Raw genomic sequence first — 25,863 nt, 5'->3', positions numbered from 1 at the left:
AAGTCAGAAAGAGAAAAACAAATACCGTATGGTAACACATATATATGGAATGTAAAAAAAAAGGTTCTGAAAAACCTAGGGGCAGGACAGGAATAAAGACCCAGACGTAGAGAATGAACTTAAGGACACAGGGAGGGGGAAGGGTAAACTGGGATGAAGTGAGAGAGTGGCACTGACATATATACAATACCAAATGTAAAACAGATAGCTGGTGGGAAGCAGCAGCTGGTGGGAAGATCAGCTTGGTGTTTTGTGATCACCTCAAGGGCTGGGAGGGAGATGCAAGAGGGAGGAGAAATGAGGATATAAGTATACAGCTGATTCACTTTGTTATACAGCAGAAACTGACAGAACAATGCAAAGCAATTATACTGCAATAAACATGTTACAAAATTACTACTGAAATCTTTTTTGGTGTTATCTATCATAGTCTGCACAGACTGTTTTCTAGAATTTTATTCTCCATAAGTATGATTTGGGTAAAGTATATAGTACTGGCTTATCAGAGAGCCTCAGTCCTCTGGCCACATTTATAGCTTCTAGGATGGCTGCATTTCTCACACTGGACCAATCAGAGTTATTCCTGAAACCTTCTCCCCAGCTACCAGTAAAGACGGTACCTTTTTCAGATCAAGAGCTGTAAGGATAATGGAAGTTGCCGGCTACCTGTAGGCACATTAGTGACGTATGAAAAGAATGTATCTGCGAAGAAAAGCAAGCAGAAAAAGCAGAGCTAAGAGACAAAGAAAGAGAGACACTGCACTCATGAACCCCAGTGTGTCAGATGAGTTTGCCTTTGGACTGTTCAATGAGCACAACAATCTATTTTTTTTTTGCTTTAAACTGCTTTGAGGTAGATACATAACTTAAAATTGAATGACTCCTGAGTAATGAAGTAAAGAAAACATTAGAAGTGAACAAAAGAAAGGAACAGAAGTAAAACTTGCCACTCTTCTAATAACCATGGAACTCGCTGGAAGTAAGTAGGAATATTTGTCTCTCAACTGCCCACTTGACATAATTTTTCTGTCCTTGACAATGCTACCATGGCTTGCTGGTGTTTCTTTAGTTGGTTCCCCTGCCTCAGGATACTGTAGCTATAATCAGGGACCCTATGTTTATGACAGTGGTTGAGTTAGCTGAGCCAAGAATGTGCCTGTCAACAGATCCTCTGCATAGGAAGTGTTGGGAGAGGCTGGGATTAACATATACACATTACCATATATAAAACAGATAACAAACAAGGACCTACTGTATAGCACAGGGAACTATACTCAGTATTCTGTAATAACCTACAAGGGAAAAGAATCGTTAAAAGAATGTATATATGTATATGCATAACTGAATCACTTTGCTCTATACCTGAAACTAACACAACATTGTAAATCAATTATACTCCAATAAAAATTAAATTAAAAAGGTCTAATGATGATTAATGAGCTCATTTCTCTCATAATTCACAAGTGACTTAACAGGTTGGCCTATATGGTTATAGGGAGACAAAGAAAGAGGTGATTTGTATGTGCCCAGCACCTTCGGCTCAGCCGGTCCCACAGGACTGGGACTTATATGCCCTTCAAATTAGGGACTCAGCAAGTCATTTGTTTCTGGTCTGTTACATGGAAGATTTTAACAGGGGAAGAAACTGTTCTTTCTCTCAACTAAAATTAAGGTTCTTCTGAGAGATCATAGAAGAAGAACGCTATAGCTACTTTCACCACTATTTCATAATTTAAAAAACCCTAATATTTATAAAATATTTACAATGCACAGGTGCCAGGTAGTAATAGATGTGCATATGAATATACACATACGGCTGTCTGGACCTAAGTGATCTAGAAGCCAGAGAATTTTTATCTAAATTACCTAAATATGACCAAAGATCTGAATAAACAGATATGTCAGTATATTAAATTCATACTAAACAATACTTTTTAAAAATCATGCTAACCCCTCTATCACAGCTTCTCCAAGTGAATGTGAGATTATAAATATGGAGACTTTGTCTTTTATGTGTACTGGTTATTTTCTTTGAAAAACTTTGTGTACTCAACCAGAATGTCTCAAGATATTAGAGAGGAAAGGACAATTTTCAAATTGTTAAACACATAATTTTCATACAAATAGCGAGTGAGCATATGCTAAAATTTAATGTGTGTCATTAATGAGAGAACCAGCAGAATGTTAAGAGATCATGTCGAAAGGATTTGAGAAACTGGCATACGTGTTTAGTGGGGAAAGGACTGCCCAAATAAGACTGCTGTATTGGAAAATATCCTACAAAACAATAAACCATCACCTTTGGGATTATTCTCTCTATTAGATAGGAGAAAAAAAATCATCATTTGATACCAGTTTCTACAAGTTAATGGCTAACTTAAGAGGGCTGTAAAACATCCAAGCTCTGATCATTAGCCAAAGTTATATTTTCTGAGAGCATCAAATATCATTCATATGAGCTTACTAGAAAATAATCTAGCATCATATTGGAGTCACATAATCAACATGTTGATTTTTTTCAAATTCTGGATAATTTTCCTACAAGGAGGTAACTCAGCTCAAGAGTAAGCCAAATTAATTGATCTTACCTAACTGAAAATGGAGTTTCTGAGATAACTGAGGGGCCTCATTAATTTTTTATTATTCCATGATAATAAATAATAAAAATATAAATTTTAATTATTCTTAGCAAAAATATATTTCAAATATTTGTAGACCTGCCATGAGGATACCAAACAAACATGTAAGGAGCTCAGGAACATGTATCTAGGAAAAGCTACAAATTAAGTTGCTTATAATGTATAAGTAGAGGCAGGGAAAAGTTTAGTTCAGAAAATTAAATAAGTGATACATGTGGTCAGTGTTTCTAAAGCGACACATGACCAGCAGATACATCAGCAATAATAAGAGGTAGTAATTTTACCATGAAGAACTTTTAAGATATTCAGAGTTGTTTCCCCCGAGTGGAGATTTTTTTTTTTTTTAAGATTACATCTTTCTTTACCTTTCCACACAGTGTGTGAAATATTATATATCTCCAAAGTTTAAAAAAGGAAGGAAAAAGGAAGGACAGACGGGAGGACGGGAGGGAAGGGAGGGAGGAAAAAATAAACCTTGAATCAAACCATAAGTCATAGTACATAATCTGGATCATCATTATCATTTCCATCATCATCTTGCTGTACTCTCATTTACCTCTTGAAAGTACTCTCTTCCCCTCAAATGTTAATTAACTTTTTATTAAAAATACAAATTACAGATGAAATTTCTTATTTCATTAAATGAGAGGGTTTTCCCTTCATTGGATATTCAACTGCCTCTAAACCCTCTCCCGCCCCTTGTCTTGGGAACAGTCATTGGCACTGTTCTTTTACCACAATCAACAAATCCCTGCAAATCAACTCACTTGATATGCCACCAACAACCAATAGTGTCAGGATTTCAGAGACAGGCAGGATATTAAGCTATTCCTAGACAGGTAAAGATTAAGCAGGGCCCATTTGATCTTTCCTGGTTGGAATCAGTAACAGGAGCCTTCCGGATCCATGAGGAATTTCCAACTAAATACAGAGGCTAGAAAAGCCAAGCACAGAAAGACATAACAAGAAACAAAAAATCAGCCCAGCTCTGGGAAACTGTGAATGATGAGTTGCATAAATTTGGAAGGTATGGCATTGGGTGAGTTTGAGTCTGGCCTGGTAGCTGTTTGTGGGTTCAGTATAATATCTTCAGGACATGGATTCTCATCCTCGTGACTCTGCGCTAGCAACTTCATCCTATTATCCTCAACAGAGAAAATGAATCCACGAACACCCGGTATTACACAACCTGATTGTGTATAATGCTAAGAGTGCAGATTGTTAGTGGTTTGAGGTATTCCTGTTGAAAGTCTTTAGGTGAGAAACTTTGTAATCATACCTAACTGAAGGTATATTTTGCACTCAAGTTTTCTTTTGTAATCATCGTACATGTTTATCAGTAAGAATATGAGGGAATTAAAATCTGATTATGATCAAGGATTATGACATTATGATTATGACAATCAGATAAAGTAAATCAGGGACAACTGAATAATGTATTAAGTATCTAAACCAGGAGATGTTACTTGAGAAAGGGGCAGCCTTCCAAGTCATCTACTTGAAGAAAAGGACGGGGTTTGGAAACAGGAGCATCCCTAAGCACAAATCTTCCTAATCCTAAAGCCTCAGCTGGATGACAAGTTATCAAGCACAGCTCTGTGGAGGCTGAATAACTGATTTCACTGCCTATTGTTAAATATATCCTGAAGCCTAAAGGAGATGATTCCTAATAAACTCTGAGATTAAACACCGATTCCTGGTGGCAAAATGACAATTTACAATTTCAATTATAGTTAACCAGGGAGAAAGACTGTAGCAGCAGAAGACAAACCAACACGCTGTGCTACACCAAGACAATCAATAAACTGATATTCCATCTTAGCAGGAAAGAAGGTGATTATTTTACAAGTCTTAACTGCTTAAAGTTTAAAGGAGAATGAAACCTATCTTAAGTAAGATATTTAGGGGCGGGAATCATGCCTTCTTCTTAGTGGCCTACCTTACTCAACCCACCACTTAGAGATGAGGTGAAAGATAGCACACAGTACTACTCAATCTTCTGACCCATCAGGGTACGCAGTGAGTCACTGCTGATCACCAAGCCCAGGTGAAATATCACCTCCTTTGTGAATTCTTTCCTAATCCTAGCAGGCAGGGTTAGGCATTTCTCACTGTTTTTTAGTTAGGTTAGTTTTTTTTTTAAAAAATCTTAATTTATGTATTTATGCATCAAAAATCATTATATATCTACAATGTACTAGACATTGTAATAAATGTGAGAGATAAATAGCAATGGATATGTATAATGTGGCACTGATCCACTGTATTTCAAATTTTTGTTTTTATAGCTGTCTCTTTAGGCACCTTAAGGGCAGAAATTGCTGTCTAACTTAATTTCTTATCCCCCAAAGTTAGCAGGGTTTTGTAGGCATTACAGGATCACAATAATCTCTTCTTATATTTTTCATACTACTTCACAACCAGTTCAAATCACATATCTTGAATGGCTCATTCTTATTACTTCCTAACTCAGTTCAGCTCTATATACTCTGTTATTTTTATCCCTATGTTGCTTACCTATACCTTTTTGGCTATTGGTTGTGTGTCTGTGTATGTATTAGTCAGGCATTCTTCATTATATGCCGATAAATGTTTACTGAACATTGACTATGTTACAGGTGTGGCATTGGATTGCCCACACTGAGAGGAGAGGTTATCCCATTCATACTTAATATTGTCCCTTCTCCAACTAGAATCTGGGACCCTCCAAAGTTCATAGAGAATAGGAACTTTATTTTGGTTAGTTTTGTATATTTAAAGGCTAGAATACGGTAGAAACTTGCCCCACAATTAAATTAATTGGGTCATAAATAAATGTATTTTGATTTTCCTCCCCTCCCCCACTCATGGCAGTTACACTTGGAACATAGCTAAGCATATGGTAGGACTGCAAAAGAGCTAAAGTTTATCAAGTGCTTCTTATACGTCAGATGCAAGGCTAAAGTCTATGGAAACATACTATCATTTAATTTTCCTAAAACTTCATAAGGTTAGTGTACCATTCGGATTCTATTCATAGATGAGTAAACTGGGGGTTAAAGAGATTTAAGTTAGAGGCAAGTGGTAGACCTATGACTCACATGCATCTTGTATTATTCTATTCTAACAGAGAATGGAAGATTCCTAGATTGATTAATTGTGAGATTTGGAAGCAATGCCTTACTTCTAGGGTTATTGTCTGAACGGGCTTCGTATCTCATATGAAAAGTGCCCTCAGATAGGGAGGAATCTAAAATACAGACGTGTATTTCTTGGTGTTCTGCCTGCACTACTTGCTCATTCTCTCAAACCCACACTCACTTTGACTATCCTGGGTTTCAGATTCCTGACATAAAAATCTTTTTCACTTCTACTGGCTGTTGTCTTTGATTTGGCATCTTCTGATTTTTTTTGACACTTGCTTTATCCTTGAACACTTTTCTACCCACTGTTTGCAGCTACAGCCTGCTTGGGGAGTTGAGTTTTGAGCCTGACACCAGGACTCCTTCCTTTGCCCTAGAGAGTTATAAAAAAAATCCCCTCTAAAAGCAAAAAATTGGAAACACCACAGTTTCTCTAAACACAATGATTACACAGATTTATTTCATAAGTGATTTGCATGATTCTTAAAAGAAACGCTTTTCAAGACAAAAGCAATGTTCCCTAAACAATAACTAGGTTATACTATGTTTCTTTTTAACTTATTTTCTCACTTGCTTCTGGTGAATTTCAGGTAATATTCTATTCGTCAATTCTTACATAAAATCACCTGTCTCTTTCAGTTATCAATGTTTCCTATTAGAAATGAAGACTTCATGTTTGCTAAAATCTTAATAATTCTCAAGGTTATATTAAGTAGAGCTTTATTTTATTACAGTGAATACTATCTTATGAATATTTCAGTAACATTAGCAGAAAATTAAAATAAACAGCTTCTACAAGCAAACATCTTCATTTTAATTATTATTTAGGATATACCTTATGCCACTCTCTTTTCCACTTTATGTCAAAGCCTCCTTCTCCACCGAAAACTGCACAGTCCAAGTCATGTTTAATAGTCAATATTTTAATTGCATATGACAGTAAAATAATTAAAGTTGCAATTTTCACCTTAAAAAATCACACTCTTCTAAAAAATCACATCAGATCAATTGTGAAAAAGGAGAACAAAGTTGGAGGACTCACAAAGCCTGATTTCAAATTTATCACAAAGCTACAGTATCAAAACTGTGTGGTATCAAGAAAAGGAAAAGAAAGCCACAGACTGGCAGAATATATTTGCAAAAGACACATCTGATAAAGGACTGTTACCCAAAATATACAATGAACTTTTAAAACTCAAAAATAACAAAGAAACCAATTAAAAAGTGGTCAAATATCAAAGAAGGTATCATATGGCAAATAAGCATATGAAAACATGCTGCATATCATGTCCATATAAAAACCTGCACACAGATAATTACAGTAGCTTTTTCATAACTGCCAAAACCTGAAAGCAACCAAGATGCCCTTTAGTAGGCGAATGGATACATAAATTGTGATACATCCAGACAATGGAACATTATTCATCACTATAAAGAAATGAGCTACCAAGCCATGAAAAGGCATGCTGGGAACTTACATTCATATTGCTAAATGAAGGAAGCCAGCATGAAAAGGCTACAATACTGTATGATTCCAACTATATGACATACTGGAAAAGACAAACCATAGAGACATTAAAAAAAAAAAAGATCAGTAGTTGCTAAGGGTTTTGGGGAGTGAGGGATGAGTAGGCTTAGCACGGAGGAATCCATCTATAATGATGGATGCATGTCATTATATATCTGTCCAAATTCATAGACTGCACAACACCAAGAATGAACTGTAATGTAAACCATGGACTTTGGATGACAATTATGTTTCAGTGTAGGTTCACCAATTGTAACAAATGTGGGGGATGTTGATAATGGGGGGAGGTTATGATTGAGTGGGGGCAGAGGGTGTGGGAGATCTCAGCATCTTCCACTCAATTTTTTTTTTTGGCCGCACCCCACGGCATGCGGAACTTCCCCGACCAGGGATTGAACCCACACCCCCTGCAGTAGAAGTCTGGAATCTTAACCACTGGACCACCAGGGAAGTCCATCTTCCACTCATATTTGCTTTGAACCTAAAACTTCTCCAAAAAAATAAAGTCTTTTAAAAAAAAGAAAAGCACACTCTCCTAAAGAAATTATATTATATTCCTTGTGGTTTTAACTTAATCTCTATTTTCAGAATCATCAAGGTGCCAGTTCACAACATTAATTTTAGAAGTCATACATCTTAATTTATCTTTTTTCTCTTTTAGAAATGTGAACAGTTCATAATGCCCAGTGGAAATACAATTAGTGAAGTGCCAATCGGCAAAGGACTGGAGAGTAGGTGCAAAGTAGAAAAAGTAGAGCAACAAAGTTGTTGCCCTCTGAGGGATTTCAAGACAAAGAAACAATACAAAAGGGAGTACTGGAAGATAATGAAGAAAAACTTTGGACTGCTGCAACAAATATAAACATTATTTTAAAGAGCTGCTAAGGAACAGCAACCAACTCCTTAAAGCACAGAGGTAAAACTAGAATGCTATAGAAAAAGAAAAAAAATGTCTAAGAAAGAAATATAACAATTTTAGGACAATAAAAAGCAATCCAAACTTTATTCACAAATCCTGCAAAACCAACAGACTGCTCCTGTGACACCAAGAAAAAAATGAATAAAATACACTCTGATAAACATCAGAGAGTCATTTTTCAGCACCCTTGGCTTTGAAAGAGAATTTGTTTCCTTGTGTCTCAACATATTTGTAGCTCTCATTAATGGTTAGAAGGAATACAACTCTGACTTTTATCCCTAACTTGCTTGGTATGTTTGATTTAGGTTGATAAATTTGTCAATAGATTTATAGTCTTTTAACAAATTGGGAGTAAACATAATTATCAAGACATTATCAAATATCTGAGTCAAATAAGAAGGGAAAAAAAGACATCAATCTTATTTCCTTGTTATCATAGTTTAGTTTCCAATAAACATGCCTCCTACATCCCAAACTGCAAAACTAATTTTATTAAAAAATATATTATAATGAGCAACATTTGATGAAATCAAAAGTAAATTGTTAGATTGTGTGCATCACTGAAATTTGAAAAGAAAATACTAATTATTTTGTGTGCTATCACTTAATATTCTGGCACACATGAGATTATTCCCTCCTACATATTATTTGTGTAATTTGACTGAGCTGCCAACTAGAAAACACTGGTGTCCAGGTTACGGTATGATGGCTGAATTTAAATATAAATTATCTTCAAATAAATGAATCTTAACTTTTAGCATATCATTATAGTAAATTATCATTTTTCTACTTAATAATTGTTAATGAAATAGTGAACAAAAATCTCAAGTACCTACTCAAAAAGAAGATACAGGTTAGAACAAGATTTAAAGAAATGAAAACACACTAGAAAACTTAGAGAACTTAGAAAACTTAGAAACAATAGGATCATAACATTTTAAAGATTAAAACAACAAGAAGCCTCTAAAGAGAAGTTTTATGTTTTCGACTGCTATTATTTATCCTAAGGCTGAATTTGTCTCCTAGACCTAAAAAGAAAGGAATCTATTGTCAACCTTTTCTTTATCTCAACCTCACACAGTTGTTTCTTCTCCAGTATTATTAACATTTTAATAAACTAGGTGTCAAAAATCAGATTTTTAGCAATTTGACAACTTCAACCAAATTGAAAATACATATTCCATTCCACATATTAAAAACCAATTCTACAAAAATACCTGAACAAATATGAAAGTATAAATGTAAAATGATGTTTAATGGGGAGATTGGTTCAAGATGGAGGAGTAAAAGGACTTGCGCTCACTCCCTCTTGTAAGAGCACTGGAATCACAACTAACTGCTGGACAGTCCTCGACTGGAAGACACTGGAACTCACCAAAAAAGATACCCCACATCCAAAGACAAAGGAGAAGACACAGTGAGATGGTAGGAGGGGCGCAATCACAATAAAATCAAATCCTATAACTGCTGGGTGGGTGACTCACAGACTGGAGAACACTTATACCATAGAAGTCCACCTACTGGAGTGAAGGTTCTGAGCCCCACATCAGGCTTCCCAACCTGGAAGTCTGGCAATGGGAAGAGGAATTCCCAGAGAATCAGACTTTTAAAGCTAGTGGGATTTGATTGTATGACTTCAACAGGACTGCAGGAAACAGAGACTCCACTGTTGGAGGGCATACACAAAATGGTGCGTGCATCAGGACCCAGGGTGAAGGAGCAGTGACCTCATAGGAGACAGAACCAGACCTACCTGCTAGTGCTGGAGGGTCTCCTGCAGAGGCAGGGGGTGGGTGTGGTTCACTGTGGGGACAAGGACACTGGCAGCAGAAGTTCTGCGAAGTACTGTTTGGCATGAGCCCTCATGGAGTCCACCATTAGCCCCACCAAAGAGCCTGTATCCTCCAGTGCTGGGTTGCCTCAGGTTAAACAATCAACAGAAACAGACCCAGCCTCACACATCAGCAGACAATCAGACTGTTGTTTTAATGAGCTCTGCCCACCAAAGCAACAACCAGTTATACCCACCACCAGTCCTTCCCATCAGGAAGCTTGCATAAGCCTCTCAGATAGCCTCATCCACCAGAGGGCAGAAAGCAGAAGCAAGAAGAGCTACATTCCTGCAGCCTGTGGAACAAAAAACACATTCACAGAAGGACAGACAAAAGGAAAAGGCAGAGGACTATGCACCAGATGAAGGAACAAGATAAAACCCCAGAAAAACAACTAAATGAAGTGGAGATAGGCAACCTTCCAGAAAAGGAATTCAGAATAATGATAGTGAAGATGATCCAGGACCTCAGAGGCAAGATTGAGAAGATGCAAGAAATGATTAACAAAGAGGTAAAAGGATTAAAGAAAAAAACCTGGAAGAATTAAAGAACAAACAAACAGAGATGAACAATACAATAACAGAAATGAAAAATAAACTAGAAGGAAATAATAATAGAATAACTGAGGCAGAAGAACGGATAAGTAACCTGGAAGATAAAATGGTGGAATTCACTGCCACGGAACAGAATAAAGACAAAAGAATAAAAAGAAATGAAGACAGCCTAAGAGACCTCAGGGACAACATTAAATGCACCAACATTCGCATTAGAGGGGTCCCAGAAGGAGAAGAGACAGAGAAAGGACCCAAGAAAATATTTGAAGAGATTATGGTCAAAAACTTTCCTAACATGGGAAAGGAAATAACCACCCAAGTCCAAGGAAGGGCAGAAAGTCCCATGCAAGATAAACTCAAGGAGAAACACGCCAAGACACATACTAATCAAATGGAAAAAACTTAAAGACAAAGAAAAATTATTAAAAGCAACAGGGGAAAAACGACAAATAACATACAAGGGAACTCCCATAAGGCTAACAGTTGACTTCTCAGCAGAAACTCTACAAGCCAGAAGGGAGTGGCACGATATATTTAAAGTGATGAAAGGGAAGAACCTACAACCAAGATTACTCTATCCAGCAAGGATCTCATTCAGATTCGATGGAGAAACCAAAACCTTTACAGACAAGCAAAAGCTAAGAGAGTTCAGCACCACCAAGCCAGCTCTACAACAAATGCTAAAGGAACTTCCCTATGTGGGAAACACAAGAGAAGAAGGGACCTACATAAACAAAACCAAAACAATTAAGAAAATGGTAATAGAAACATAAATATCAGAATTACCTTAAATGTGAATGGACTAAATGTTCCAACCAAAAGACACAGGCTCACTGAATGGATACAAAAACAAGACCCATATATATGCTGTCACAAGACACCAACTTCAGACCTAGGGACACATACAGACTGAAAGTGAGGGGATGGAAAAAGACATGCCATGAAAATGGAAATCAAAAGAAAGCTGGAGTACCAATCCTCATATCAGATAAAACAGGCTTTAAAATAAAGAATGTTACAAGAGACAAGGAAAGAGACTACATAATGATCAAGGGATCAATCCACAAAGAAGATACAACAATTATAAATATATAGGCACCCCACACAGGAGCACCTCCATACATAAGGCAAATGTTAACAGCCATAAAAGGGGAAATCGACCATAACACAATCATAGTAGGGGAATTTAACACCCAACTTTCACCAATGGACAGATCATCCAAAATGAAAATAAATAAGGAAACACAAGCTTTAAATGATACATTAAACAAGATGGACTTAATTGATATTATAGGACATTCCATCCCAAAACAAGAGAATACACTTTCTTCTCAAGTGCTCATGGAACATTCTCCAGGATAAATCATATCTTGGGTCACAAGTCAAGCTTTGGTAAATTTAAGAAAATTGAAATCATATCAAGTATCATTTCCGACCACAGTGCTATGAGACTAGACAGCAATTATGGGAAAACACCTGTAAAAAATACAAACAAATGGAGGCTAAACAATACACTAATAAATAACAAAGAGATCACTGAAGAAATTAAAGAGGAAACCAAAACATACCTAGAAACAAATGACAATGAAAACACGACGTAATGCAGAAATCAACACACCATTGTAAAGCAATTATACTCCAATAAAGATGTTAAAAAAAAGAAAATATCAACATACCAATCATTAATAATGAAATTGAAACTGTGATTAAAAATCTTCCAACAAACAGGGCTTCCCTGGTGGCGCAGTGTGCCTAAAGAGGCAAAAGACCTGTACTCTGAAAACTATAAGACACTGATGAAAGAAATCAAAGATGACACAAAGAGATGGAGAGATATACCATGTTCTTGGATTGGAAGAATCAATACTGTGAAAATGACTATACTACCCAAAGAAATCTAGAGATTCAATACAATCCCTATCAAATTACCAATGGCATTTTTTACAGAACTACAACAAAAAATCTTAAAATTTGTATGGACACACGAAAGACCCCAAATAGCCAAAGCAATCTTGAGGGGAAAAAAAAGGAGCTGGAGGAATCAGGCTGCCTGACTTCAGACTATACCACAAAGCTACAGTAATCAAGACAATATGGTACTGGCACATAAACAGAAATATAGATCAGTGGAACAGAATAGAAAGCCACACACCTGTGGTCAACTAATCTATGACAAAGAGGCAAGGATATACAATGGAGAAAAGACAGTATCTTCAATAAGTGGTGCTGGGAAAACTTGACAGCTACATTTAAAGGAATGAAATTAGAACATTCCCTAACACCATACACAAAAATAAACTCAAAATGCATTAAAGGGCTTCCCTGGTGGTGCAGTGGTTAAGAGTCTGCCTGCTGATGCAGGGGACACGTGTTCGTGACCCGGTCCAGGAGGATCCCACATGCCATGGAGCGGCTAGGCCCGTGAGCCATACCTGCTGGGCCTGCGCGTCCGGAGCCTGTGCTCCACAGCGAGAGAGGCCACAGCAGTGAGGGGCCCACATCCCGGGGGAAAAAAAAAAAAAGCATTAAAGATCTAAATGTAAGACTAGACACTACAAAACTCTTAGAAGAAAACATAGGAAGAACACTCTTTGACATAAATCACAGCATGATATTTTATGATCCACCTCCTAGAGTAACGGACATAAAAACTAAAATAAACAAAAGGGACCTAATGAAACTTCAAAGCTTTTGCACAGCAAAGGAAACCATAAACAAGACAACCCTCAGAATGGGAGAAAATATTTGCAAATGAATCAATGGACAAAGGATTAATCTCCGAAATATATAAACAGGTCATGCACCTCAATATTAAAAAAACAAACAACCCAATCCAAAAATGGGCAGAAGACCTAAATAGACATTTCTTCAAACAAGACATACAGATGGCTACAAGGCACATGATAAGCTGCTCAATATCAGTAATTATTAGAGAAATCAAAACTACAGTGAGGTATCACCTCACACCGGTTAGAATGGGCATCATCAGAAAATCCACAAACAACAAATGCTGCAGAGGCTGTGGAGAAAAGCGAAACCTCCTGCACTGTTGGTGGGAATGTAAATTGATACAGTCATTATGGAGAACAGTATGGAGGTTCCTTAAAAAACTAAAAATAGAATTACCCTATGAGCCAACAGTCCCACTATTGGGCATATACTTAGAGAAAACCATAATTCAAAAAGTCACACGCACCCCAGTGTTCATTGCAGCACTATTTATAATAGTCAGATCATGGAACCAACCTGAATGCCCATTGACAGATGAATGGATAAAGAAGATGTGGTACATATATACAATGGAATATTACTCAGCCATAAAAAGGAACGAAACTGGGTCATTTGTAGAGACGTGGACGGACCTAGAGGCTGTCATACAGAGTAAAGTAAGTCAGAATGAGAAAAACAACTATTGTATATTAATGCATCTATGTGGAATCGGTACAGGTCGTACAGGTCAACCAGTTTGCAAGGCACAAATAGAGACACAGATGTAGAGAACAAATGTATGGACACTAAAGGGGGAAAGTGGGGCAGTGGGGATGATGGTAGTGGGATGAATTGTGAGATTGGGATTGACATACATACACTAATATATATAAAATAGGTAACTAATAAGAACCTGCTGTATAAAATAATAAAATAAAATTCAAAAAAAATAAATAAGATGATGTTTATGACATCATTGTTTGTAACAGGAGAGACAGAGGGAGAGAGAGAGTGCCAAATAACCGTCAGTAAGAGACATGATATATTAAGTTAAATTATGATCTATTATAGTATATTCCTGCTATCCTCAACTTATGGTTAAATTGTGATATGATCAAAATATGAAAGGAAGAAAAATACATGCTTATATGGAACAAACTCTAAGATTTATTTACCAAAAAGTAAGGTTCAGAACATGTTTTATAGTATAAGCCTATATTTGCAAAATAAGTGTAATGTTTCAACTGGTAGAGTATTAAATACCTAGAAATTTAGTAGTGTTTTAGGTCTGAAATATTTCATATTTGGGTGAAACACATATTATTTTTATTTTTTTAAGTTAAATATGTCAGCAATACAAACTAATATTAAAAACAATAGAGATATCAGAAATTTTCTTTTTAAAATTTGCTGCTCACATCAATCATATTCTGAAAAAAATATACTACAAAACATGTTTAATTGGAGACTGTACAACTCAATAAAATAGCTTTGCAACAGTTATCCTAAACCCACCACTATAATTTGCATAGTATAAGAAATAATCTACTGCCAATTTGTGAATGTTCATTCAGCCATAGCCTATAAACCCAGCAATAGACCGAGGAGTGGCCTTGGCTTGGTTATTCATAGTTCTCATCAGGAAAACAAAATTTCATTCCTCATCCAGGTGATGAAAATCCCTCTGAAACTATTCAGATTGTAATAACCATAATTTTGTGGGAATTATCCTGCAAATCAAAACTCAAACAAGAAAAAAGGCATTTTACAATCCAGATCAACAGAAAATAAAATTAAGAACTACATGAAAATGAACAGCAGAATTCTCCAAATCTCAGAGTAAACAGCTTGCTCAAGCGAGATAATTTAGAACACACAGAAAATTAAAACCTACTTATGATAATGGGTTTAGAATGACAATTATAGAATGTTATATACAAGAAAATGGAAGACCTCATCTCTGTATGGTACCAGATAGACTATAATTTCCCAACCTCGACCCTATTTACATTTGGGGCCAGATAATTCTTTGAGAGGCTGTTTATCGCATTATAGGATATTTAGCAGCATTGTTGGTCCTTTACCCACTAGCTGCCAATAAGACTCCTCTCCTCCACTCTCCCATCTTCTTTTGTGATATTTCAAAAATGTTTCCAGACACTGCCAAATATCCTTCAAGAGTAAAATTGTTCCTGATTGAAAATTACTGACATAGATTATATTGACTAATTTGGGGGGGTTAAATTTTTTGCTATGATCATTAATAAAATATACATTTCAAATCGCAACTCAGTACCCAAATATACATATATATATACACAAATGGGGATATGTATATGAAATATTAAACAATTATTTTGGCATGGTCACTGATCAATCAAAATAGACAGTGGTGGTAATGCTAGAAGATCCTAAGGCATCAGGAAATCTCTTTAGCTGTTGGACTCTGAAGAGTTCTAATGGGAGGACCCAAAATGTTACTGTGTCCCTGGGACAGAGGGCACCAGGAGCCACAGAGCTCCTGACTTTTTACTAACTATAGACAAATATTTCATTATTGTTAACAAATGGTTCAGCAAATGCTAGTGTGAATTGACTGAATACTAGTATTTATAATAGAAATAAATATTTTATAAAACAATAACTGACAATGCATGTTGATATTTTCTATTCTCTCATTACTTTCTCTTTCTCTCTCCCTAGATTTTTCAAGGTTGGCACCATCTACTAAATTGAATTTACTGATCACAATGCTAAGGTATAATTCACACTTTGATAAACCCTGGACTTAATATGTATCATCTCAATCACCCAGGTACTACTGATTTGTATTCATATAAATAACTATGGTGATTTGGGATAGCTTCCTTGTGCAATGTCACACAGTTTTGGGGATTTGACACAGTAATGGTACCAAGATGGAACCTATTCATAGGTGCAGTTGTCAACTGCCTGGTATTTATGATATAAAGGCTACTGAAGGATGTCTCTAACTCAAATTATATCAACTACTAACCTGCTTAAAATTCTCTCAATGACCAGGCCTTCTAGGCCTTTAGCACTGAGAACCTGGCTTAAGTTCAAAGACATTTTATTGGTAGGTCAATAATTAAATATATTATTAGCCTTTAACCTCGTTATATTAATTCAAAGTATTCTGTAGTGGTTTAGAGTATGCACATTAAAGTTCTGCAGGACTGTATGTACACCCTGGCTTTGCTGCTTTCTACCTATGAATCATTGGGCAATTTCCTTCTCCAAGCTTCACTCACTTTTCTTAAAAATGGAAATAACGACAGTATGTAATACACATAGTTATTGTGAGAATTAAATGTACATAAAGGTTAACTCAGTTCCCAGCATATGGTAAGTGCTTCATGAATGCTGCTTTTAAAAATGATAATACCGATAAGTTAATAATATGAATATCAAGCCATGTCATTCTGTGAATCTCACATAGAATATATAACATGATGATTTGGAAAAGAATGTCAAGGTTGCTTCCAGCTCAAGACCAAAGTCTTTTGGATCATCTTTCTTACAAACTCTTTGTAAGTCACTTAATTTTCATAAGTGAAAATTTTTCACTTAAATAGATTAATAACTAAGGATTTTTTTAACTTAAGTGCATAGGATACATATTACATTTTAAGGGAGAGAAGCTGTCTTTAAAACATTTTCAGTAAGATTTTCCAATTAAAGCATTTGGAAGCATTTGGAGAAAAAAACTGGGTTGCTATTTTTAGAGACTTGGTTTAACAATTGCTAGGCTTCTTTGCTTTTTTAAATTCATTTTTCCCCCCTTGAAGGAAATTGCAGAAAAGTTCTACTGAATTGAGTCTCATATGTGCACACATCTGCCACATAGCAATTCACATATGCTATGATATAAAATGCTAGATTGACACCAGCCTCCTGCAGCTCCCTCAAATGTAGAACTATTAGGGGGTGTTTTCTGTGTTGGTAACTGGCAACCCTCACACAATCTCATCTGGAAGACCCAATAAACTGGAAAAAAAAAAGACCTGACTAGTTTCCATGGTAGGAAAATAGGTATTCCTGCTTGAAAAATTATTGGAACTGGCTCTTCTCTTTCAGAATTGAACACAGAAGAAACTGTGTGAGAAATACTATACTATACTGGAGAAATAATCTGTGTGGTGAGATAAGGCTATGCCAGTGGTGAAGTAAAAGGATATCTTTGAAATCCAGGTAATGGCACTTTAATTTTATGTTTGCAACTCACCCTGTGATCCTTAACCTCATTTAGCATTAATATAAAATACAACATAAAACCAAAAGATCACTGAGATCAACTAAGATCAATTAATTCCACCCATCTTCATATAGATGTGGTAACAGAGATAAGCATTCTCTGTCTCTGCTTCTCTCCTTAGTTTAGAGTTAATTCTCAAACTTTCTAGGAAAAGAAGATTGTTTTTTAAACTATATTTTCAAATGCCAATACAACAGGATTCTGGTATGGTGAAGATACAGTAAACATCCTATCTCTTCCATCTAATACAATTTAAATCATTGGATAAAGTGCATAAAACAATTTAGCCCATAAAAACAAGGATTCTAAAAAGTAAATAATAGCTGGTGGATTGGAAAGGAAAACCAAAATGTGAAGAAAAGCTGACACAGTGGCCAGCTCCCTCATCTTCTTTTTATCCCTCTACCATGTTTCTTGGACTCACAGTCTTGATGAATTGGCAACTGCATAGAGTGTAGCCATGAAAAACCTTTTCTTTCTGGTCAGAGGAGTGGGAGAGGAAATCTCTGGAACAGAGAGAATGGTGGATATATTCTTTTTTTATTTTTCTCTCCTAGCTCTGCCTTCCCTAGATACCAAACTCAGTCCCCAAGCTTCAATCCTAGGCTGTGGAATTGGTCACAGCAACTAGGTCCATTTATTTGCCCTGGAGAAGAATACATTTCAGGAGATTTAAAACAATGTGGGGATTTAAAATCTTGCCTTTTGGCCAGAGAAAAAGAAGGGTAGGCTCTGAAAGACAGTGAAGTGGGGAAATTATGGAGAAGAGAAAGTTTGATAAGATAAGGAAGAAGTGTTATACATGAAATTGTAGCTGTTTATCTATGGAAATGATCTCCAAACTAACAATGTGAGAACTGCCCTACGGTGTAGGCCAGTATCCAGGTTCCAGATATGTCCCTGGATATGACATAAGCAGGCTTGATCCAAATAGCAAAACAAAGGCTTTAAAAACCGAACTGACATTAGAACCAAAGCCCGCATAAGACAGAAGAGGAAGTGAAGCCTAAACCAAGTAAGATTAATTATTTGTTAAAACAAACAAAGAAGTCGGTATTCTCTAGAGGATTTTAATGTGACCCAGAGACTCAGAATATAATATATCAAATAACTGGGTCATAATACAAAATTAATCAACATACAAAGATACACGAACATCTCAACAGCATTCAAGGAAAATGGGAATGCGTCAATGTGAAACACACAGACATATCTTGGAATGATCAGACGAAGATTTTAAAGCAATTACTATAACCAACCTTTGTGAATTAGGAGTACGAAGTCTTGAAACCAATGAAAACCTTGAAAATTTCATTAGAGTAATATGTTATTCTAAAAGTGAAAACCACAACAATCAAATTTTTAAAAAAATTACTGGATGGACTCAATAACATATTGAAAATTATAGAGGAAACAGTGAACTTGAATGTAAACTAAGAGAAATAATCCAATCTGAACAAAAGGGAGGCAAAAAAGTTGAAAAAAAAATGATCAAAGCCCCAGAGACCCATGGAATAATACCCAAAAGTCTAATGTTCTTGTCATTGTAGTCTCATAAGAATAGGGGAAGGTTTGTGTCACTCCCTGAAATTAAAAAATAATGCCTGAAAAACTCCCCAAATTTGGTGAAAGAGAAAATATCTGCAGATTTAAGAAGCTCCACGAGCTGCAAATACAATAATCTCATAGAAAACTACGAGACAGTTTTCTCATAGAAAACTGCAAACACATCCTAATTAAAATGCTTAAAGTCAAAGATGAAGAAAAAAAACTTTAAAACGGCCAGAAAAATTACATGTGATATGTAAGGGAAACAGTAACTCTAAGGACTGTTGATTTCTTATTACAAACCATGGAAGCCAGCAGACAGTTGAACATGTTTTCTTAAGTGCTGAAAGCAAACAACAATTTTGAAAGCTAACCAAAAATTCTGTATCCAGCAAACATACTGAGGAATGATGATAAAATAAACACATTCTCAGATAAAGGAAAACTAAAATAAGTTATCTCTAGCAACACTACTCTCAAGGAAATGTTAAAGACAGCTTTTTAGGCAAAAGGGAAATGATGCCAGAAGAAAAACTGAAAAATAGGAAATAAGAGAAAAGAAATGGTAAATACATATGTAAATATAATAAGCCATCTTTCTCCTCTTAAATTCTTTAAAGTATGCATGACAGTGAAAACATATATTTAAAATTGGCTGGTGGGGTTTTCAGTTTATCCAGATATAATACATATGACAATTACAACATAAGAAGGGTAAAGTAAAGGGATTAAAAGGTTTTAAGGGCTCCACATTTCACTTGAAGAGGTAAAATATTGATTCTATGTGAAATGTGACAAGTTATAAAAACCCTACAGCAATCAGTAAAATAAATGTAAAAAATATATAGCGAAAAATTCAATAGATACATTAAAATGGAATTCTAATTATTCACATAATCTAAATAAGGCAAGAAAAAGAAAAAAAACAGATTAAGCAAACAGAAAAAAACAATAAAAGGGTAGTCTAAATCCAAACATTAATATTACATTAAATGTAAATGATCTAAGATGACTAATTTAAAGACAAAGATAATCAGATTGGTTTAAAAAATACCCCAATATATGCTGTTTATCTCAAACTCAGTTTAAATATAATGTTATAAAGTAAAAAAAAAAAAAAAAAAATGGAAAAAGTTATACCATGCAAATACTAATCAAAAGAAAGTTAGAGTGGCTACAGGAAGGAAAGTTACCAGGGATAAAGAGGGACATTATATAGTAATAAAAAAGAACATTTCACCAAGAAAATATAATAATCATAAATTGTATGCACCTAACAAAAGAATTCCAAAATACATATGTATGTATTGGAGAAATCAACATTCCCTTCAGTGTAGCTGATAGAACAAAGAGATAGAAAATCATCAAGGTAATAGAAGATTTGAACTATACCTCTGTGATATATAATAAGAAGTATATACTTGGACTTTGTCTCTTGTTCTGTCACAGAGCTCCTAAAACCCTTGGAATTTCCTAAGTGTTGAGAGCAATAAAATTGTCTTTTGTTAAAAAGATACAAATGAACTTATTTACAAAAAAGAAGCAAACTTATAGATATTGAAAACAAACTTATGGTTACCAAAGGGGAATTGCTGGGGGGAAAGATAAATCAGGAGCTTGGGATAAACAAATGCACACTACTATATGTAAGACAGATGACCAACGGGGACCTACTGTATAGCACAGGGAACTTTACCCAATATTCTGTGATAACCTATATGAGAAAAGAATCTAAAAAAGGATGAATATATGTATATGTATAACTGAATTACTTTGCTGTAACCTGAAACTAACAACATTGTAAATCAACTATACTCCAATAAAATTAGAAACAACAACAATCACAACAAACTACCACTCTGATGAATGGGGCTGGGTAGTGGGAGACAGTGGCCTGAGCACCTAATTTTTCAATGTCATAAATTTCTCAGGACTCTAAAATTAGAATAAAGTTGATAAATACAAAAAAAGTGTCTTTTTTTATATTAATAAGATGACTTTTAGACCATACTTAGGGATGAGGGCTGACTGGCAGGAGAACCAACCATGTGATTAGTGGGTTGGAACTTTAAGTCCCATACTCCTGACCTCTGGAGAAGTGAGAAGGGCTGGAGAATGAATCAGTTGCCAAGAGCCAATGATTTAATCAATCATGCTTATGCAATGAAGCCTCCTAAAAAACCAAAAGGAGAGAATCTGCAGAGCTTCCGGTGGGTAAACACATGGAGATTTGGGAAGACTGGTGTGCTCAGGGAGGGCATGGAAGCTCAGTGCCCTTTCCCCATACTTTGCCCTATGTATTCCTTCCATCTGGCTGTTCCTGAGTTATATCCTTTCATAATAAACCAGTAATCTACTAAGTAAAATGTTTCTCTGAGTTCTGGGAGCTGCTCTAGCAAATTAACTGAATCTGAGGAGAGAGTCATTGGAACTTCCAATCTATAACCTGGACCTGGACTTTCAATTGGCATCTGAAGTTGGTGGGGGGCAGTCTCATAGGACTGAGCTCTTAACATGGGGGATCTGATGCTATCTTCAGTTAGATAGTGTCAGAATTGAGTTGAATTGTAGGACACCCAGCTGGTATCTGGAAAATTGTTTGGTATGGGAAAAAAACCCACCCCTGTAAATGCTGGAATTGGGTCCAGAACCTTTCAGTTGGTGATCAGAAGTGAGATCAGAATTAGAAGCTTTAATCTTCAATTACCTTGACCTAACTGACATTTATAGAACCCTCAACCCAACAAATGAGAATACACATTCTTTTCATATGCATATGAAATACTCACCAAAATAGAACACGTTCTAGGTCACAGAAAAAAATATTAACAAATTAACCAAAAAAGGAAATCATGCAAACTTTATCTTGTTACCATAATGAAATTTAATTAGAAATCAGCAACAGAAATATATTTGGACAACCCCTTCATACTTGAAAATTAAACAACATACTTCTAAATAACCACTTGGCTAAGGAGGAAGTCTCAGGATAAATTCAAATATATTTTGAACTGAATGAAAGTGAAATATATCATATCAAAATTTGTGGAATGCACCAAAGTCAGGAGTTATAGAAATTTATAGCATTAAATGCATATACTGGAAAAAAGAATAAAGGTCTCAAATCACTAATTTTATACCTCAAGGATCTAGGAAAGAAAGAGCAATATAAACCCAAAGTATGTATAAAAAGTTAATAAAGATATGAGCAGATATCAAAGAAACTGAAAACAGAAAAACAACAGAGAAAATGAAGTCAAAAGCTGATTCTCTGCAAACACCAATAAAATTGATAAACTCTATCCAGTGATCAAGAAAATTAGTAAACATAAAGTTCTAGTATCAGGAATGAGAGAAGGAATATCTCTATATACTCTACAGACACTAAAATTTAATGAGGGAATACTATGAATAACACTGTTTTAGTCAACTCAGGCTGCTATAAAATATATCAAACATCAAAAATATGGACTTTGGGCTTCCCTGGTGTTGCAGTGGTTGAGAGTCCACCTGCCAATGCAGGGGACACGGGTTTGTGCCCCAGTCTGGGAGGATCCCACATGCCGTGGAGCGGCTGGGCCCGTGAGCCATGCCGCTGAGCCTGCATGTCCGGAGCCTGTGCTCCACAACGGGAGAGGCCACAACAGTGAGAGGACCGCGTACCACACACACACAAAAAAATGTACTTTGTAGCTTATCAACAACATACATTTGTTTGTCACAGTTCTGAAGGCTGGACGTCCCATATCAGGGGCCGGTATGGTCGGATTCTTGGCAAAGACCCTCTTTCTAGTTTACGATGGCTGCTTTATCACATAATGGAGAAAGAGCTAATTAGCTCCCTGATCTCTTCTTATAAGGCAATAATTCCATTCCTGAAGGTTCTGCCCTCGTGACCCAATTATTTCCCAAAGGCTACACCTCCAAATACTATCACACTGGAATTAGGGTTTCAGCTTAAGAGTTGGGAGAGATACAACCATTCACTCCACAGAAAACACTATCAACATAAAGAGACAAAATGAGGAAAATGGAGCACTTTTTTGAAAAACATAAACTGAGAAAACTCTCTTGAGAAGACAGAGATAATATAAATAGTCCTAAATCTAATAAAGAGATTGAATTCATGGTTAGAACCCATTATGAAAGAAAATGTTAAGTCTAGATGGTTTCACTGGTGAATTCTATCAGATGTTTAAAGAAAAAAATAACACAAATCTTACATAATATCTTTCAGAAAACAGAAAAGGAAACACTAACTCATTTTATGATACCAGGATTGTCCTCATACCAAAACCAGACAAAAACAGTACAAGAAAATAAAATCACATTACAGTATTAATCATAAACATAGATACTAAAATCCTCAACAAAATATTAGCAGTTCAGTCTAGCAATACATAAAAAACATAAAACATCATGACCAAGTGAGATTAATCTCAGGAATGCAGTATTAAAAATCAATATTAGAAAATCAATCAATATAATCCACCGTATCAACAGGCTTCAAAAGAAAAAGCACAGTACATGAAATAAAGCATTTGACAAAAATCAGTATCCATTCATGATTTTAATAAAACTCAGCAAAGCAGGAAAATTCCTTTACTCGATAAATGGCAGCTACATAAAACCTAAAACATTATACTTAATAGTGAAAGACTGAATGCTTCCCCTTAAGGTTAAGACCAAGGCAAGGATGTTCATTCTCACCACTCCTATTCAACATTATGCAGAAATTCTATTAATCACAGTGAAACAAGGAAAAGAAATAAAAAGCATTGAAATGGAAAGAAAGAAATGAAACTGTCCCTATTCATAAAAGACAAGATTTTCTATGTAGAAAATCCTAAATAATTTGTAGAAGAGTTCCTACTACTTATAAGTGAGTTTAGCAAAGTCACAGAATATAATGTGAACATAATAAAATCAATAATATTTTTACATACTATCAACAAACATTTAGATACAGATATTTTTTAAGAGTTCCATTCATAAGTTCCCCCAAAATGAATTACTTAGGTATAAATCTAACAACATGCATAGTATATGCTGAAAACTATAAAATGCTAATGAAAGATCAAATAAGATCCAAAATGTGAAGAAATATATGGTGTTCACTGATTGTAAGATTCAACATAATTAAGATGTCAATCCCAATCAAAATTCCTGCAGAATTTTTTGTAGGCATATACAAACTAGTTTCAATATTTATATGAAAAGGCCAAAGAGCCAGCCAAAAAATTTACTGTAAAGCTATAGCAATCAAGACTGTACGTTATTGGAAAAAGAATAGTAACATAGATCAATGAACAGAATAGAAAATCTAGGGGAAAAAAACCTACATAAATATGATTAATTGATTTTTTAACAAAGAGGAATGGCAATTCAATGGAGAAAGGACAGTACTTTTAACAAATACTGCTTCAACATTTGGACATTTGTTTACCAAAAATAAAAAAAGAAAAAAGAAAGAAAGTATCACAACCCATGCCTGATGCAAAATGGATTGTAGAATAAACTGTAAAATGTAAGGCGTTAAACTCTTAGAAGAAAATGTAGGAAAAAAATAGATTATGTGTCCTTCAGTTAGGCAAAAAATTCTTAAACATATTTCAACTCACATGTTCAACAAAGGACTTGATATTCAGAATATATAAGTAACTTTTACAAATCAAGAATAAGGAAATAACCCAATCAAAACATGGGCAAAAAGATTTAAACAGCCACTTTAACAAGAAGATATATGGGTTGCAAATGAGCATGTGAAAAGATGCTGAATATTATTAGTCATTAATGAAATGCAAATAAATACCATAATGCCATACTGTTACACACCTGTTAGAATGGCTATAATGAAAAACACTGATAATACCAAATGCTGGTTAGTAAGTGGAGCAACTGAAGTGTACTGTTGGCAGGAAAATGGTACAGCTACTCAGGAAAATAGTTTGATCATTAATCATAACACTTTAAATATTTCATTCCACTCTCTTCTTGCTTGCATAGTTTCTGAGAAGTCAGATGTAATACTTATCTTTGCTCCTCTACAGAAAAGATGTTCTTTCCTTCTTTCAAGACTTTTTCACTCTCTTTGGCTTTCTAAACTTTGAATATGATATACCTGACTGTATTATTATTATTGGCATTCCTCCTGGTTGGTATTCTCTGAGTTTCCTGAATCTATGCTTTGATGTCGGACACTAATTTGGGGAAATTCTCAGTCATTATTGCTTCAAATTGCTTCTGTTCCTCTCTTTTTTCTCCTTCTGATATTCCTATTATGCATATGCTACATGTTTTGTAGCTGTCAAATAGTCCTTGGACATTCTGCTCTTTCTTTCTTCTTTAAGACTCTCTTCTCTTTGCTTTTCAGTTTTTGAAGTTTCTATTGTCATATCCTCAAGCTCAGAGATTCTTCCCTCAGCCATGTTCAGGCTATGAATAAGTCCATTAAAAGCAGTGTTCATTTCTGTTACAGAGTTTTTTGATCTCCAGCATTCTTTTTTTTTTTTTCTTAGAATTCTATCACCCTGCTTATATTGACCATCTGTTTTTGCATACTATCTACTTTATCCATTAGAACCCTTAGCATATTAATCATAGTTGTTTTAGTTCTCATTCTGATAAATCCAACATCCCTGACATATTGGAATCTGGTTCCGATGCTTTCTCTGTCCCTTCTAACTGCATATTTTGCCTTTCAGTATGTCTTGTAATTTTTTGTTGAAAGCTGTAC

Source organism: Neophocaena asiaeorientalis, unplaced genomic scaffold (assembly GCF_003031525.2).
Source record: "Neophocaena asiaeorientalis asiaeorientalis breed wild unplaced genomic scaffold, Neophocaena_asiaeorientalis_V1.1 scaffold268, whole genome shotgun sequence".
NCBI classification, from domain to species: domain Eukaryota; kingdom Metazoa; phylum Chordata; class Mammalia; order Artiodactyla; family Phocoenidae; genus Neophocaena; species Neophocaena asiaeorientalis.
This window is presented reverse-complemented; position numbering follows the sequence as displayed.